Below are 20,041 nucleotides of genomic sequence, written 5' to 3' on the forward strand. Positions count from 1 at the left end.
CCCCCCCCCCCCCCCCAGGAGCCCAACTTTGGGGGTTGATTTCACCCCCGAAAACCGTTTTATCGCCGATAAAAAAAACAGCACGTACCTCTTAGATTTTGATGGAGAATGACATATTTCAAAACGAACGAAATCGGAGGAAGACACCTGAGATACCTTCCTTGTAAGTGAAGCTGTTATTGAAATTATAAAGTAGAATACAGTTCTTGTACAATATGTATAATTGCGCATCCGGGGCTCTCAAACATGATTACTAGCGAGAGAACAATATTACGGAGAATCCACATTCTAATTGTAATAGGCCGAGTGTTCGGCAGAGTGTGGGGTAACACGTGCGCTGAGAGTCATAAAGAAGTGGGGGAAAGAAGAAGCCTTCCCCCTCGAGGCGCGATAGCTTAGAAAGAAAGCTTAGGGGAAATGCGACGGTACGGAACGCCTCTGTAGGCAGTCTACTGTACTTATGGATGTTCTGTGCCATAACTAATGCTGCGTTATGTAGGATTTCTTTAATTATAATGTTTTTCACCCGAAAACTTTCAATAAATTGTGATTAAAACAATGTTTTCACTGATATTAGGAATTACTAAGTTTTTTGCACTTTTTATTGATTAATATAATATTTAGTAACGCAAAAAATTGGAGAATTTTAAAAGCTTTATAATAAAAGTTTAAAAGCTTTTATAATATGGCGAACCACTTTTTTAAGTATGAAAAACAATTTCGCAAGATCTCAGTCGTATGTTTATGGCATGCAAAATCCTTGACATCCTTGACACTGTTGGAAGTTAGTAAAAATTCCTTTAAGAAACTTAAAGACCTCTGCAGGGTTAAATAGATCTGCAAAGACCTAGAAAGGAAATTCCCATTAGGGGCATTGCACGTTCTGTAAGCAGCAAGTTTCTCCTCGGTCATGAGTTTGATTATGGTCTCCCTGACCATGTGATTACGATATAGGAATTATATAGGAGGTCATAATTTAGGAATTTCATTCAGACAGATTGACCTACTCACATTTAACTTCAGGCATTTCATGAGAATCCAATAAATTTGTAAAAAATTATGTTAACGAATATCAACGATCAGCTAATCTAAAAGAAGAAAACTCGTACGCACCAATAACGATGTGTACTTATAATTACTTGTGCAATATTTCGTATTTTAAATGAAAAAAGTGCAATGACAATCACAAGAATCCTATTAAGTTTTACCATTATCACTTTTGATTTAACTAACTTATTTTTAAAATTTTACTACAATTTTTATTGCTATTGCAATTTCTTGTTGTGCAAATACTAAACAGTGAGCTAGAATTAAAACCCGCGCAGTTCTTTACGTGTATATTAATTTTAAAGTTAAAAACGTAAGTTATCTCTATCCGGAAATTTTCTCTATACATTTGGTATGCATTTGATGATTTTCGTAACACGTCCGCCTATATGCACGAAGTGTATTACAGATGTACCAGGATTGAATTTCACCAAACCTGCATTCCACAGTCATGTCACACTAAGCTGTAATCTCTCGGGTCTGTTTACCATCGCTGAGTTTGAATGCGAACTATTTCCTGTGACCGAAAACTACAGTACGTTTAGAATTTCAAGAGCTTGGCGAATGACATACACTTAAAAAAAAAAGAACGCAATGTATACACAAGATTAAAGTTCGAGCATCTCTTTTTTTTTCTTGAAAAAAAATATAAAAACAAACAAGCTTGCACCACTTCTTTTATTCCCGACCAATTAAACGCTCCGATGATTACGCGCTACGTCGAATACTCGAGTGTCGTAATTATACTTGCAGATTCAAATTATTTCCTTGCTAATTCGCACTTTTGCAAGTAACGCTATGCCCAGTACTTACATGTATGTCAATATGAATAAAGTTGCAACTTTTTTTTCTTTTACAAATCGAAAAGGTTTTTTTGATGACATTTTATTATTGTCTTACATGATGAAAATTGAATAAATTATATTAATAAATATATAATTATATATAAAAACTTTATATACAGGGTGTTCGTTATGAAACGCACTGTAGTAACACCGTTGCATTCCTTGTCAAATTCTAAGAAATACGTTGTAACGTTCCGACCTTATACCCCCCTGTCCTTTATCCTTTGTCCTTCCCAATCATCCATTCTCGATGATGGATACGTCAAGAGCCCCACATAAGAGTGCATAGCGCACTGTGGATGTGCATAACAGTATCTGAGAGAACTCCTCAAATCCTAGAATTCCTCAATAATCCTATCGACCTCTCATAGCGACGCCGATAAAGGAAAGAGAATATAGGACCTTTAATTCTCTAATATTGCATAATTCCCTTGAATCTAGTCACAGCGACAGTCATGAGGATATAATATTAGAAATTATTACCTTTAACATTCCTAGAATCCTAAAGACAGTCTACAGACTGAAATCAAAACAAACAAGTGCCCAGACGCTATAAGCCGCCACGCACCGAAGACAATAGAAATACCAGTAAGCCGGTACTTGAAGAAACCGGTAATCCAATTAGTCAAATCAAATAATCAAATCAAATAATAAATCAAAATATCAAATCCAAAAAGCGACGTTAACACCTCGGGTGGATAAAAATCGTTATCCCCACTAGTTTTAACGTATTCCTACCAAGGATATAAGCAGCGGCTTCCTCGATAGGAAAGGAGTCAGATCACTCGAATCACTCAATTCAGTCGATCCACTCGACGACGCCACAAGACGACAAGAAGGCAGTAAAGATTTGGAAAGTATAAGTTATTAAAAAGCTAGGGAAAAAACCAATCCTCTGTTCCAGAGCGAACCACTCAATTCAGTCGATCCACTCGACAACACGACAAGACGACAAGAAGCCAGTAAAGATTTGGAAAGTATAAGTTATTAAAAAGCTAGGAAAAAAACCAATCCTCTGTTCCAGAGCGAACCAGTGAACAGTATTGTACTGCAAACTGTGGGAACTCATCCTGGGCAGATCCTGGTCTAGGAAAGCATTGTGTCACCACCCTGTATCAGGAAATCTGCCATCCTTGTAGATATTCTGCATCAAAGGCATTGTGCTGGAGCTGTCAGAAATCGACTATCCACAAAAACAACCCGCCTTAAAAAGATTCAGCTCCCAATATCATTGTGATTAGTAGCTGTCTGAGCATCCCATAGCTCTTACCAGGCCTAAGGAATCATTGTGATACCCCCTAGTGTCAGGAAGGGCATCCCAATTCCCTCTGCATTCTCCTGCAGCGAAGTTATTGTAATAGAACTGTCAGGACTGCAGACAATTCACAAAACCCACCCACCTTAAAAAAGATTCAGCTCCCAATATCATTGTGATTAGTAGCTGTCTGAGCATCCCATAGCTCTTACCAGGCCTAAGGAATCATTGTGATACCCCCTAGTGTCAGGAAGGGCATCCCAATTCCCTCTGCATTCTCCTGCAGCGATTATTACAGGCAAGCTAGAGACAATTGTAAAGTGTCTGTATGTGTGTGAGCAAGAGCAAAATAGGATATTAAGGATAGGATATTCCTAAGACACAAAAATCACGAAACGTCTCAACGTGTATTTTCATTTTCTATTTCATATATCAAAATTTCGAGATAATCAAGGTTCAAGTTGCAGTTATGCGACCAATCAGAACGCGTTTAAACGAAGCGTAGATGTCGCGAGACAGCCTATAAGGCCTGCTTACACTAGGCCGATAACACTAAGAGTATCGTCTCTTGTATCTTATTCAATTACATGCAGATAAACAGGAACACTACCACGATACTCTTACAATTAGTGTTATTGGCCTAGTGTAAGCAGGCCTTGCGGGCTGGCTCGCGACGTCATCTACGCTCTGTTTAAACGCGTTCTGATTGGTCGCATTACTGCAACTTCAACCTTGATTATCTCGAAATTTTTATATATGAAATAAAAAATGAAAATACACGTATTTCTTAGAATTTGACAAGGAATGCAACGGTGTTACTACAGTGTGTTTCATAATGAACACCCTGTATATATAAACATGTCGAAGGGCAGTTTCGAGAACATGCGGCACTCACAACTGTAAGCCGATATATTTAAAAAAAATATAAAAATAACTAAACCTACTACCAAAAATTTTGTGAAAAATTCGGTGTGAGTGCCGCCACCTTGCCCTGGAAGTATACGTTGTATATAGAATTTTTCCAGGTCCAGGCTGGAAAGCACTAAATGTTGTCATACCTGCCAATACACCAGAAAAAAGGTCCTGGAAACTATCTCTCAATATATTTAAAATTATATAAAAATATAATTTTTTTCATATTGTAATTGAGGGAGTGATTTAATTAATAAATTGTTCTTAATAATCTGGATAACGAAACAAGAGTTGGGCTGTGCTCCATTTTTTAAATGAACCCTGAGCAAACAGAAGGTCAGTTTCAGAGAAATGAAAAGTTCTCTTTAGTGAAATAATTTGTATAATGACCTAGATAACGGAAGTTTGACGATGCTAAAAGATAGGGACGACGAATGATGATTTTTATATCTGAGAATTATATCTCATCCTGCTGTCAAATATTGTAGTTCTAATTATATTCAAAATTAGAATATGTATACGTTATATCTTATATTCCTCTCTGCGAATTAATATAGATATACCAATGAGTTTCCATCGCAAGCAAAGTTTCAAGAAAGTTATAAGTTTTAAAATGATTATTAATAGAGCAAAAATGCATTAGTAGCTGCTTTTGCGTCGAAAAACCTTTTTGCCACATAAAAATGGGAAGAGCCACGGAATATTGAAGAAAGGCTCTGATGAAAATGACTTTCGTTACACATATGATGTATGATGAAATTTATAACCACGTTTCCGTTTATAAATAACTCTGTCGGTATAGCAGCTGCCGCCTTATACCGATCGAGAGTGCATCGATAAAAGTGCACTCAAGCACACAGCACAATAAGTATCTCGCTTATGTTAGATTTACAAGAAACTCGTTTTAAATGCCATTTGTTTTTGCTGTTTTTGTTGTCGGTAAACGACAGGAACGAGAACAACAACAGTAACTGAACAACTGTTTCCTCGTTTATCGCGTAAAGTTACATTAGAAAAATACATTAAATTGTGTAGTAAGTACACACAGGATTGAACGAGTGAAATTATGTTTATTCAAAACACATTACGTTTATTATCAAGTTCCTGCATTGAGAGTTCGAGACTGGTTTAATATATTATAAATTTTATGAAAAATCAAGGAAAAGTTATTAGACTGAACGGAAGATGTTTCATAAGCTTCGATATTTTTTCACAAAAAGAATTTTCAGGTTCCTGAAATAAAAACAAATACTATTTGTTCAAATGAAATTCTGCAAGTTTTTGACAATATAGTGCACATTCAATCGAATACGCAAATCTGTAAGTAATTAGCTTCCAATGAATAATTTGTGAGAAAATGTGATTAAAAATATATTTAAAAATACATTACTGCTATCAAATCAATAATCAAATTCGTCTCAATCGATTTCACTGCCTGGATACTTAAACTGCAGATAAATGAAATTACACTTGTTTTAAATTAAAAAATCTATTTGGAAGACATCAAAGTCAGTATGATTACCTTTATGCACGATAGTATAAATTATGCGGGCACTTTTCAATTTTGCCCATGCCCAAGAATATTTGCAAGCGTTACCATCTCGTTTATATATAAAAATAGATTTTTTTCTAAAATTCTCCAACTTTTTATATAAATATTCGTACCCGCGCGAGCATACAAACGTATCCTTAATATTTTTATGACGATTGCATAACACACGCTTGTCACACGTTCCGTACTATTGTGCCTAAGATATTGCCATCGATTTCAAACAATCGGGGAACTCCTATAACATTTGTCAGTCTTCCTCTCTAACCCAAATTAGATTTGAACACATCGAACGTATGTAATGTAATCGAAATTTATTTATTTATTCATTGTATGGAGAAAAATATTTGACATTAGAACAACTTTAACGTTGCTCCTAATTTTGCAAAAAAATATGTCATAGGGATATGTGCTTTATATAGATTTGGTAAAAAAGAAGTAAAAAACCCGCATTCAATCCATTCCTGACGAACAAGAACACAATCAGCATGATATTTCTTCTTGCATATAACGTAGCAAAAGTCTTTGTGCGCGACTGTATTTAGGGTTGCTCCTAAGAAAAATGAAGTCAAGGCAAATAAAAATAAATTCACTGACATCTGGCTACACCACAGTCTCACTCCCTGTCTGGTGAAATGGCAGCATTGCAGATATTCGAGGGGGTTGCCATTTTGGCGTGCCGCACCTGAACCCAAAGTATCGACCCAAATAGGTCTCTCTCCCTACCATCCTTCCTGGTTCGTTCTCTCTCTCTCTCTCTCTCTCTCTCTCTCTCTCTCTCTCTCTCTTTTGTTCTTTAGCAATTTATCCAGAAAACACAAGACACTAAATAACGTATTCATGGTACAGCTGCTCTAATGATGGTTTTATTAGATAAATAAAGAAAAATGAATGATCTTTCTTGTTTAGGATAAATCCATCAGAAAACGTCCAATGTAAGAAACGTCTCCGGTAAATGAGCACCTTCTCGAACGCGTTAATTTTTACTTTATACATTTTCATTTGTTTTTTAAATTTCATAAATATTTCCACAGTGGTCATATTGCATTGACCTGTGCCAATCTTGTGATAAAGCTGCAACCACTATGTAACTAATTTTTAGCGTGACTAACGTGCCATTGTAATAACGTATTTAACGTTAAACGCGGAATGTTGGCCTTGTATATCACTATACCTACTACTATCTGATCTCAGGAGATCAATTATGAATATGCAATTTCTCACGTACTCCAGTCAATAATCAATAGCCTCTCGGGAGTCAAAGTGACGACTATCGTCCCAGTCAGACACACGTGACGCGTCAAACGTCACGTGTTCCCAAAAGCAACCATGGTCAGGCTTAATTACTTTTTAGTCCGTAAGGAGATGGCGTATTTCAATAATTGGCAATTACCTCAAAACTTATTAAACCAAACTTGCAACTTTGGCAATTACTCATTTTTTTTCGTAATAAGAAAAGGCAACTTGCTCAAGAACACTTTCGTTCAATTTTCCAGTAAAATTTAATACACATTTCATCATCTATTATTATCAGCGTTTCTCCCTGATTCTTGATAAAATAAGTGTCATTATCCAACTTCGCGATGTATGTGCATATGCTACTAGTACTTCAAACATCACAAAAACAAGATAATCAATAATTACTAGTCAATAGTTTTACAAGTTAAAAGAAAGTGCATGGAAACAATGATTATATTCAAAGATAATATTTTCATCTTATTTAAAAATATATTTAAACTTCCCTCGCTCGAAACTGTCATGTCGCTCGAGGATACGTTAAAGCATTAAAAATTTCCTAGGCAGCCATGTTTTCCCTGGCGAGTCACCGTATGCAGTTCGCAGCGATTAATTCCTAGTCAGTACAAGGACGCTGGAACATTCCAGAGCCGAGACGTTGCAAGTAAATTATCCATAGGTCATATTCATTCACAGTTACCTTCAGACTTCCAACATCACCCGACTATGTCAAGGCTCGTGCACACTTTGTTTTGTTTATTCTTGTCCCTTTACTATTTTCTGTCTGTCTTCTACGAAACGAATAAATCTTTTTATCATCTTTTTAAACTGAGGTCGTTCCCCGACAGTCATAAAATTGTTTCCATATGCCAACGAGATATTGCACTTACACCGGTGCACTTTGAACGTTGCTATCGACTTTGTTCTACGGTTTGCCAGCTGCTACCGGCGCATATAGAGTGGAGTGACTATGAAATTAAATTTGAAACTGAAGCATAACGTAATGCTGTTTGTACGGGCAGCTACGAAGGGAAATGAATTCATGTATCTTTTTCGTAATTGGCTATTAATTAATATAAATAATACTGTGAAATACTATATTTTATAATGGTGGATAATTATTATTAAATATACTTTTTTAATAAGAAGGGTATATTGTTATATATGCGGCAAAAGTGTTAATGAAAAAAAATTATTCGAGTCGAGAAAGTCTCATAATTAGCCAAATTTATTAGGGTACCAGATAATTTGGGCAACTAAATGTAAACGTAATTTTCGTGGATGTTTAAGAAGGTTGGAGCGCTTCACGCCGGTCAAATCAGTGCTAAATTTTCATAATCGTTTTTGTAAAATTGATGCATTATGTAACATTAGTTGAGTGTCATTTGCATCACTACATGTGTCCTTAATCTAGAGAAACATTAATGCTGGCTGATTCACAAGAACATTAACTAATTATCGTTAATTTCCGAAAAGGTATGTTTTCGTTGCATTTTTTCCAAAAATAATCCATCATTCTTTATCGTTTTCAATGCGGGACCACTTATTCTGTTTCTCGAAAGATGCTTTATAAATCGACCGTCTAAATATTGAATAGTTTAAAATCTTTAAAAATGACTGCCTGTTTTTTAGCCAGCGAAAAAATTTCTTCACAAATAAATGGCTATAATTATTAAACGGTCAATATTATCAAATATCTAGTCGGTGAAATCGCAAAGAATTATTTAAGAAACAGAATGAGCCATGCCTCATTAAAATCGGTAAAAAATTACAGATTATTCTTAGAAAAGAATTGAAAAAAATATACCTGTTCGGAAATCGACATTGATCAGGTAATAAGTATTATTGTAAATTCATCGCTATAAATTATGGGCACCTGTTACAATACAAATCACCCTTCACTGCAATCAATTAATTCATAAAACTTTGTAAAATCGCTAAAAAATATTTAGTACTGATTTGACCAGCGTGAAGCGCTTCAACCTCCTTAAATGGAACAAAGATGTCAGAATATATTTTTAAGATTCATCTCAAATTAATTAAAGTTCCGTAAACACTAATTGATATAGTTTTTAATGAGATTGCACTTAAGCTATAATTTCTTACATTTTATCCCTTTTTTTGTCCACAGCGGATATTATATTCTTAGTTACAATTTGAGAATTTCCCGACTTTCAGTCGCCTTAATAAAATACGATACTATTATAGAATAGTCAAATTGGAGAATTTATCTACGAGTAAGCGAACCATTATTTATCGTTGATTAACGAAAAAGAGTAAATTTCTCGAGTCACCCGATGTATCCGTTTACTCAACTATTCCTAGAACTCGTATTTCAGCGGAAATTGAAATACGAGTAAACAAGCTTTTAAGAAGGATAAAAACATATTATATTTTTCACAAGTTTCGCGTATTGCAAAATTATATCAGCTCAATAAATCCTTTGTTCTCGTTCCCGTTTTTCCATGATCCTAACAGAATAGTCGGTTTCCACGAGTTTCAAGGCAGCATTGCGGAATTCACAACGACCGCAAATAATCGTCGTGGCGCGCAAATTAATTTCTGCATTTGACGAGTCGAACGTGTAAGTGCAACGAAAAAATGTAAGTGGGCGAAATCTAATACGCAACACAATAATGCATTTCCTTTGTTCGTAAAGCTTTTGGGATTTATGCGATTAGGACAGGTAAATATTCAAATAATTGTGTAAATGACGAATAGGAGACAAAATACGCCGACCAAAAATGTCTCTTTATATGCAAACTATTAGATACATACTTAATACCGCAAAGCATTATATTTATTATATTTACGAAAAGATTATTAGATAAAGACAAATGAAGAGCATTTCTAATATGCACAAATTAAAAAAAAATGAATTTTTCAAAATTAATCCTAATATATGAAAAAAAAAAGAAAAAAGCCACGTGCTGTTTAATAATTGTTAGAAAGTTCAATAAAATCTGTTTATATTGGTAATTCGATGACCAAATGAGTAAATATCGAACGAATGTGTCAAAGATAAAACAGTATCTGACGACCATCTTTTTATAATATTTAATGTTGTATACATATAAGTTATGTACTGTGTATACGTTAATATCAATAATCAGAAATTTTCTGATAGTAACGAATAAATTAGCATTGACTTAATTCTAAAAACCACATATTATCTATTAACGCTTACGTACAATTGGAATTAACCGAATATTCTTAATGGTTAGTGTTATTAGTTTATCTGAAACGTAACTTCATCATCAATGATCAACGATCGATTGATAAGTCAGTTTGCTTAATGATCGTCCACCGTAATTATAGCTTATTGGACAATCGGCCAACTATTGGACTTCAGTACTAATTTACCATTGTTTGTTTAAATGTGTTTATCATCGGTAAATACAGAAAAGTAACTTCACTTAATGCATATATATTGTGACGACACTTTTTAACGGTAAAGCACAAATAAATAGCACCGCGAAAAATAATTAATAAAATACGAAATTATTGAGCGCCAGATATAACCAGAGTTACACCGCTGTCTCCTAAGGACACCCAGGCCAGCTGTTTTGCTGTGGGGTCCTGGGTCTGGAAGACAATAATCACAATCTAAAATCTGGGGAGGTTCACTCTCAAAACTACAACGAACAAATACTAGCGTTTTGAAAATTAAATACGGAACTACAGTCTGGCCCGATTTATTAAACAAAACAAGAAAAAGAGATGGAACATCGATTCCTAAATATAATCGATAACAAAATATACAAGCTTTACGCAGAACGGAACCGTTAATCCCCCAAGGGAATTATTAAGCCAGCGGTCCCGAAGACTTATTGGCAAAATAATATCTATAACAGGACCTTAATATTCTATACCTAATATCTTTACAGGACCTTAATATTCTACAAAAATATACATTGTACTCCATACGATACGAAAGTACACTCTATACAACATTCTTCATAGAATATACAAGCAAGAGGATATTATACAGAAGTTAACGTTACCGAGTGCTAACGGACTCACGATACCTTTGCGCTAAGGAAACGACTCCACGAGGCGTGGACTGTATAGGCGATAACGCAAAACCAAAATTTGACCCATAAACGATATTAAACAGCACCGATCCTCCAGAGCGCCACCGATTAGCAATTCGCGGATACAATAATGATCGGGAATGCGTAAGGCACGACACTGCGACACAGTCTATCTCTCATTAACGTAAATATGGCCAACTCCCCATAAGCGTCCCTCACCGCCTTCCTAGTCGCCCCAGGTATCCTCAAGACACAATCTCTTTTATACTGGTCCCTCAAGCGGTCACAAAACGGCACGGTAGGGTGTGTGCTCCGGTCTGGCTATCGCGTCACCACACCAGGGCGCTCCGCCAGGCCCGTAGTTGACCCTCTCGGGGCCCGTAGTATTCAAATTTCGACAAAATCCTTTCAGATCCGCTTGAAAAATATAAAACACAAAAAAACGTTGCCACGAGGGAAATAAGTATAAATTTAATAAATAATATACAGTCCAACACTACGAAATCCCTTCCTCACGCATAGGGCCCCACGATGTGGCCGGAAATCGCAGAATATTACATTTTGTGGCGTGCATCTCGAAATGCCACGTCACAATATATGTATATACAATATATATATTGTAACGTTCTGTTCTTATACCCCCCCCCAACCTCTATCCTTTTTTCTTCATAAATACCTATTTCTCGATAATGGATACGTCAAGAGCCCCACATAAGAGTGCATAGCGCACTGTGGATTTGCATAATAGCGAGGTACATCTGAGGGAACTCCTGAAATCCTAAAATTCCTCAAAACTCCTATCGACATCTCACAGCGACGCCGATAAAGGAAAGAGAAAATAGGACCTTTAAATCACTAATATTACATAATTCCCTTGAAATTAATCACAGCGACAATCATAAGAAAATAATGTTAGAGATCCTTAGAGATTTAATACCTTCAACATTCCAAGAATCTAAAAACCAGTCGTGCGACTGGAATCAAAACAAACAAGTGCCCAAACGCTATCAACCGGCACGCGCCGAATACAATAGAAAAACCAGTAAGCTGGTACTTTAAAAAACCGCTAATCCGATTAGTCAAATTAAATTGTCAAATTGAATAATAAATGAAATATCAAATCAAAAATTGACGTTAATACCTCAGGATACTAAAAATCGTTATCCCCACTAAAAATAACGTACTCCAATCGAGGATATAAGCAGCAGCATCCTCGACAGGAATTCATTCTGTTCTCGGATACCGATTCCGAGTGGCCTCGTTCGTTGTTTAAATTCGTGTACACTGAAAGACGACAAAAAGCAATAACGATTTAGGAAATATAATCATTAAGAATTAATTAGGGAATCTATGCTACATTCCAGGGAGAACCAGTGAACAATATTTTACTGCAAACTGTGGGAACTGATCCTTGACAATTCTTGGTCTCAGGGAGCATTGTCTCTCATCTCTGTATCAGGAAGCCTACTATCCTTGTAGATCTTCTGCAGCAAAGTCGTTGTGCCAGCGCTGCCAGAAATCGACCAAAAACACCAAACACCAATCCTTGAAAAGCTCAGCTCCCAACGTCATTGTTATTAGTAGCTGTCTGAGTCAAGACCATCCAAAAGGTAATAGGTTTAGCGAACGAGGATCATTGTGATCATCTGTGGCTCCTGAATCGTTATCATCCCTATTTTCAGCTGGACTATAGTCTCCGGACGCTTTGTGCAATCTGCTGTATTGCAGTTTCAGCTATCTCTTGCCCACTGCTAGAAACTGATATAGGGAAAAGATAGAGAAATACACTTCTTGTCGCCTGCGGTACAATAAAAACACTATACACAATTATAAGAGTGTGTGAGAGAACGAGATTGTTCTAGCATGTAATTTATAGGGAAATATAGTACTATTATTTAATTTTAAAATCACGTATTGTTTCCTATCAAGACGCCTGCCCAGTGCACAAACCCCCTTAAAAAGTCTCGTGATTTCTACCTCCTCAAGAATTGCGAAACGTCTCGATATACATATATTATTTTGCAATGAAAATATAATGCTATATTGACCATCTGAATATATACAAATATTTTAACACAGAGGAATGTTAATAAATGTTTATAGGTTTTTAATAGTCTCCATTAACCTTTTTCCAATAAATTATGGTTACGTGTAGTTTATGAATATCGTAACTGTGCTATTGTACGTTTATAAAGCTTCGTTTACATTATTCTAATATTTGCCTTTGCAATAAAAATATTTAATACAGTCGCAATCTTTTAAATAAGCACGAAGGACTTGGAAAGATTTTCTCACTCATAGGACCAGTCTGTATTATGAGGGTATATGTAACTCGATATGTAAAAAAAATCTTTCGCTAACTTTAGTCAGTCCACAAGAAGAGCTTAGCACGATTAAAACTAACTAATTAGTAACTTTCTTGTGATTACACAAGGAATATAGTTTGTAAAGTTACTTAGAAGTGTTTGAGACGCTTTTTGTACTAGTAGAGGATTATTCGATCATAGAAATCAAATGAGAGGGTTGACTTCTGATTGTGCAGTGTTCTTTGAACAAGCCTGTATAATTAAAGCCAGAATCACTAAGACCAAAACCATATACCCCTAAAACTTGCTTTCCCTGCACTTAAAAGTTTTCCACCTAACCTTCCCTTGCATGCGAATTGCATATATCGTAGGATTAAAATGAGTGTTGAAAGAAGAACAAGAAGCCTAATCTGTATAACCGTTAGATTTATTGGTGGTTGCTCGAGAATCCGTATTCGTCTGATAAATTTCATCCTCGCCGTCAATAATATATACGCACACTCATCCATACTCATCCACGCGTTTATGCACCTACGCACTCCTACGTCCACGCACACACTTCGGCCATCCTGGTCAGGCGTTCGTCCTTGGATGCCTTCGTCTTCTGAATATTCATCATCGTTCCACAGCTGCCACAGTTTCTAATCCGGTAGGGCCCTAGGAACTTAATTGCTAACTTAAGACCGAGTTTCACGTAAGTCCGCTTAATAGCTACCAATTCGCTCAGTTTACATTGTCTCGCTTATTTTCCTCGATCAATCATAAGTCCGCTTGTTTTGTCGTTAAACCTTACGAATCCTATCCTTAGGATGCTTTCGAAGTTCGTCCCGATTCGTTCGTCGAATCATTCCGATTTTCTTTGAAAATTGCAGCCAACTCCTTGTCAATAATCTCCCTAACTTCTGGGCATTCCTTCAATCGCACATGCACTCCGAATAATAAATTGAACTGGCACGTGTTAGGATACTGCTGGGCTGCGCTCAGATACTTATACCATCATCCGCCTTCTTTAAGGGCCGCTAACTCAGAATTAGTTTCACCTAATCCTTTGCTTCTGACGTCATTACCACGTGTAGGTGGGCACCTATACAGTATGTCAATACCACTGTTAACGGTCACAGTAATTACAAGTATCTTCTATAGGCAGTTACATAGATTGACATTTCATAACATTTTCGATTCACGTTCTCATGTCACTTGCTATATTAAAAAATTTACTTCCTAAATTCTACTATTTTTATGTTGGGTCCATATAACAGAACTGTGTATCATAACCCCCAAAAAAACACTTTCGTGTAAAAAACTACGCCAAATACAGGAGTGCTGTGAATTCCTCTAACAAAAAGTATGGAAATCATATTATTAAGGCCAAGCACATAAGTCATTACATGTTTGCTTATTATATGATCTAGCACTGGTCCATCGTTTTAATTGTATTTTCAAAATTTCCTATAACGTTTACGCTACTCTTTTACATTTCTACAGCTTCCTGCGGTTGATTATGATTTAATGGTCATTTAATAATTGATAAAACTTTAGGTGATTTCTTATCGAGCACTACTTGCTACACTAGAGAGAGAACTGTGCGCCATATTTGTTATATGCACGACACAGACACGACGAATAGATCCTTCTAAAGATACATACTATATATTATTGAAATGCAGGTAACCGATGTCTAGTAGATTCCGTACTATTATTAATAGATAAAACCGAAAGTCTTAGCTCCGAAGGCAGTAATGTGTAGCCTAACCTAATTAACCTCAGTGATAATTATTAATGACGAATGACTATTAGCTATTAGTACCAGTTTGGGCAAGATTACGGTTTCCGGAGCCCCAAGTATCGACGCTGGATTTAATATCTATGAATAAAGGTAAATAAAAGTGCAAGAGTGATAAAAGTTGATATTTACATTATTTTGGGAGATATCAAATTTTTTTGAGAAATAAATCGTATATGTTGGTAATAGATAATAATTGTGACCGAAGCAAAAGTTTAACTATGTATTTAACATCTATGGATCGAGCTGGACCAAAACTCACGTATGGTAAAAATCGATATTATCATTATTTTTCGAGATATAAAAATTTTTGAATAGAGGTCCGTCTTTTTATCAAGAACACCATCAGGTTCACTACACGTTACAAAACTCTGTGTGGCCCATCAAGTAAGGCGGGGTCCGTTGCTAGGTCATACATGAATAAAACATTATTCCGGTTATTACGTTCATCCTTATTTTTTAAGAAATAAATAATTTCATAAAATTTGAATTGACAACGATTTTTTAATTGGAATTCAAATAAATCATATCTTCCAAAATAATGCAAATATCACCTTTTACCATTCTTTAACTTTTGTTTCTCTCAGTCCAGATATACTAAATCCACAGTCAAAACTTGAGCCTTCGGAAATCGTAATCTCCCCCCAGTTTGGTATTGTCAGTTGACAATTGGAACGTAAACTTACGATTCCAAATGATGTATAGATTTGATACTATACCGGTACAAGTCACTACATCAGCTCTTGCAATATCCGCAATGTCGCCGGACCAGGGCTGGTTGGCCGTAAAACTTTTCATGGGCTGTGCTGTCACCACTTTGACGACTTTTACGAACTTTGAGCCCAGAAATATTCTGAGTAGATATATTGTGTACGTGGAAACGCTGTTTATCAACAACTAAGTTTTGCCAGCTTTTGGCTTCCTCGTCGAATACAGTGAAATTCCATCTCTGACGGTAACAATAACAGATGGAAAAAAAGTTGCGAAATAACTTTTTTTTATTTTTAATCAAAAAGATAAATCCGATTCATAGTTAGAAAACAGCTCCGAGTAAGTTCAGTTTGTTGACGAAAAATAATAATAATAAATTGATATAATGCTTCACCTTCTTCAATCTAGGTACATTTTTTAAGGTAAAGCGACGATAAAAACATATTTTGTCCAATAATAACAGAGGAAACGTGTAAGGTAAGAATAATTGATTATTATCATTATCGATCGATCGTTATTGCTATTGTCATATTTCATTGAGTGAAGTTGCCAAAATTAAATGCAAAGTTAAAATATTAATTGAAATACGTCAAAATAATATTTGATCTATCTAGTACATATGAGTATAATACACGAATGTGAAGTCTGGTACACGAGCTGTTAGGCAGTGCACCAATCACACGATTCTTATACTCATTCGTTAATAGCTAGATACAACAGCTTTTGTAACTATTAACCTCCCTCAAAATATTTTTTAATACGTTTCCCCTTCCTTGATAATATATTAGATGCCTATGACGTCACTATAATACATTTTTAGGTAATTTTATAGTCATTTGTCCAAAAAATAATATTTTAAGGAGGTCCTGTCGAAACTAACTACTTGAATTTTCATGTCTAAAACTTTTATAGATAATAAATTAAACAATTCTGAACTCAATTGCAAAACTTGAAGGTCGGTCACCAACAAAAGTGTTAAGAAAAGTAATATAAAAAACGAAACTTTATATATGGACTCAAAGGTCACAGAGATTGAATTTCGACTTTGGATGAGAAACTAACGTATTTAAAGTGAAGTTTGAAGCAAAAAATGGTATACTACGGATTCGTGAAATCTTTAGGATTCGATACATACCATAAAAAATGACCTTACCGGGTGTTTCAAAGAGTAATTGAAAATCAAATTGCCGGATCTCCATCAATTCACCGGGAGAGACCCAATAAAGAAATAAATAAAAGTTAAACAAAAGTATGATTTTTATATATTTTTGTACAAATGAGCTAATTTCACAAAGATAAACACCTAAAAACAAATTTCTATACTTAATGTGAATAAAAATTTCGTAGAAAGTCCGGTTTGTTTTAATCGATTTATGGAATAGATTCGATAGTTGATCAGTTGACTAGCATGCATCGACAGGACCTTCTTGAGGTGCCCTCTGGCAACGCATTACGGGGTATTGTTTGGGCATTTGTTACAAAAAATTATTTTTAGTACAATAATTATTTACTAAAAATCTTGCATGAAGCAGACACGTCGACATACTAAACATAGAAGGGAACGAAGAAAAAAAATGTGAACATCGAATTCCTATCACTGGATCGACTCCAGGAAATGTTGCAATGGAAAAAAACTTGCCTCATTGAAATTCGCTTTTCCGCTAAAAATTTCGTAGCAAGTTGGAACCACTCCAAGAATCGTCGAGGTCGACCTGTTTGGCTCGGATTTCTTCATCCCTTTAACTTTTTATTCGATTTTCCTGATTTCGTTAATGCCTTTCTCACGTTGCGAATTCATGTTTACCTCTACTTCCGATATGTCTCGTATTTACGAAACTTGAACACGTTGGAATTTGTGTCACGCGACGCTCTTTTATTGAATCTCAAATTTCCACGAATGTCGACCCTTAAAAAACGTATGTACATGCAATATGGGATAAATATTGAAGTCAGTCATTGTGTAAAGTAAAATCAAGTCACAGAATATAAAATAAAAAATATTCTTACTCAATTATTATTCAACAATGCAACCACTAGGAGGATCCACAATTCATTTTGAATGATTACGTAAAATTAATATTACTATAATAAATAGGCATCGTGTTTCACTTGCAGGAGATTAGGACACATTTTTTATTAATTAACCTTTGAAGGATTACAGGAATTCATATATTTAATATTTTTTATTTAATTACCAGGTGTTAATGAGAAAATATTTTTGAATATGCAGCTGATTTTGATAAGAGGGGTCTCGACGTTACGAACTGTTCCTTATGAAATTGCCTGTTAGTAGATACACATATAAGAGTCTAAGGAGTTTTTTTATGCTCTGAGAGACCGTAATTGTATCACTGCGCGAGCAACGAGTGGATGCTTACGAGGTTCATTGCAAGGTTGACAACGAAGATGGATCCAAAGGTCACGAAAAGGTCATAAAGAGGTCAAGCGAACCATCGCGAGAACGTAGAATGATGTCGGGATGAAGATTTACTCTAATTCCTAAAGTGGTTAACGGAATGCGAAACTCAATTTTAAAATGCATTTTTTCAGGTCAAATAATTGCGGACATGCAACGAAATTTCGCAAGAATTACAACTTTCGTTTAAAAACTTTTAAATGATTTTATAGCAATGTTGACGAGATACACACATTTTTCATGTGTTTTAAAATAGCAATTTTAGATAATTATCGAACCTAGTCCCCCCCTCGCCATCCCTATGTATGTTAACATATGTTATAGAGCTATGACCCATATCTACGCTTCGCTTTTCAGATCAAGGTTAACTAAAAGCGACCAAACCACCAATCAAAGATTAGAATTCGACGGAATAATGTCTGCCATTGCTTGTTGATCGAATATGTCGAACCAAAAATTGTTGGATTGTGTTTTTATTGCAAATAATATGCATTCGTCAGCTATAAACGATTATTTATTTATTAAACGTAGTATTCGAGCACCTCGAAAACCTTAAAATACCAAGCTTCATAAAAATAGAACAATTTTTATAATGTTGGTTCGTCGTATTGCATTTTGAATTTGCAAAATCTGAGATCAAATTCGGATTCAGTAAACTCGAAAACCTTAAGTGACCGCAGTTTATGTAAATTGAAATAGTTTAATCATCTTTCTTTTACGAAGCACACGCATACATATATATGCGTATGTAATACTCAAAGGATTAAAAGTGGTCTAAAAGGCGAGGTGTGAGTATGGGCCTATACTATGTTTAACTTCCCTTGAGCATTACCTCGAGTATACTCGAAGTAACCGAGTGTCTTTCATAAGGTTCGCACCGAGTACACTCGAGGTGACTTCTTTCGTCATAATTTTGTGGCCCGATAAGTGACAAATTTAAACAAAAATTTAAAATTAAAATTGAAACTATGCGTGTGCATTGCATTGAAACTTTTGTTAAATAATTGCAAAGTTATGGTCGATCAAAGCTTGTAATATGAACTACCTTACTGTCTGAAAATATAATTGTTCTAAAATATAAATGTCCTAAATTAAAAAGATATTACACAATCAGTGATTTCGAATCCGTAGACGAATTTTTTCAATTCAATATGCCGGACAGCAATTTAAACAGTAATCGGATTAGTATGTAAATTAATTTTTATCCGAAATCTTAAATATTGATGTTTAAACATTATATTTCCATTCGGTAACCTAAAAAACTTATTAAAAAACCATACTGAGTAGTCATTTGTGTAGCTTAAAAAATAACCTCAAGAGGTTTCATCCATTCTAAGCATTTCTCGAATATATCTGCCAAGTAAAATACTTTTTTTTTTAATGTTGACTTTCGGGAAGAATTAAGATCATTAGCGGTATAAAACTGCGATGGTATCAAGACTTGTCTCATACTTTAACTTTCGAATAACATTTCCAGGAGATGCTTGAGCCAATAAAAGGTGTAGACTTGTGTTTAATTAAGACAAAAAAATAATCGATCGAGTTCGCACGACTTACGTAAGACTATTTTGAGAAGATCTAAAATTTCTGCTTGGGTTAACGTGTTGAACTTAATATACAAGAATTCATTAATTTTTTCAGTCGAAGAGCTAACTCCCAGTAGTACAAATACCTATCGAAGTAATTCCGAAACATTTATCCCAAGCATTGCTATTAGTGGTACTCTACAATTATATCAAAAAAATAAAAACAGTTTATTCGTCCAATCGATGATAAAGAAAAATCAATTTATACATATGTATATACATGAATGTATAACATTGCATTATGAGCGACACTGATACTGAGAATTTCTCCTCTGCCATTCATTTTGCACAAGACTTACTTACATTGCCACGACAGCCAAGAACTTACTAAATGGAAAATTATATCAAGACAGTTCAAAAT

General features: G+C 35.2%; 1 protein-coding gene across 2 annotated transcripts in view; it reads right to left on the bottom strand.

Annotated features, from left to right (window-relative positions):
- LOC107271116 overlaps positions 1 to 20,041 on the bottom strand; it is a 64,501-nt gene that overhangs the window by 21,816 nt on the left and 22,644 nt on the right. The window lies entirely within an intron of this gene.

This window comes from Cephus cinctus, unplaced genomic scaffold (genome assembly GCF_000341935.2).
Source record: "Cephus cinctus unplaced genomic scaffold, Ccin1 Ccin1_scaffold0905, whole genome shotgun sequence".
NCBI lineage: Eukaryota > Metazoa > Arthropoda > Insecta > Hymenoptera > Cephidae > Cephus > Cephus cinctus.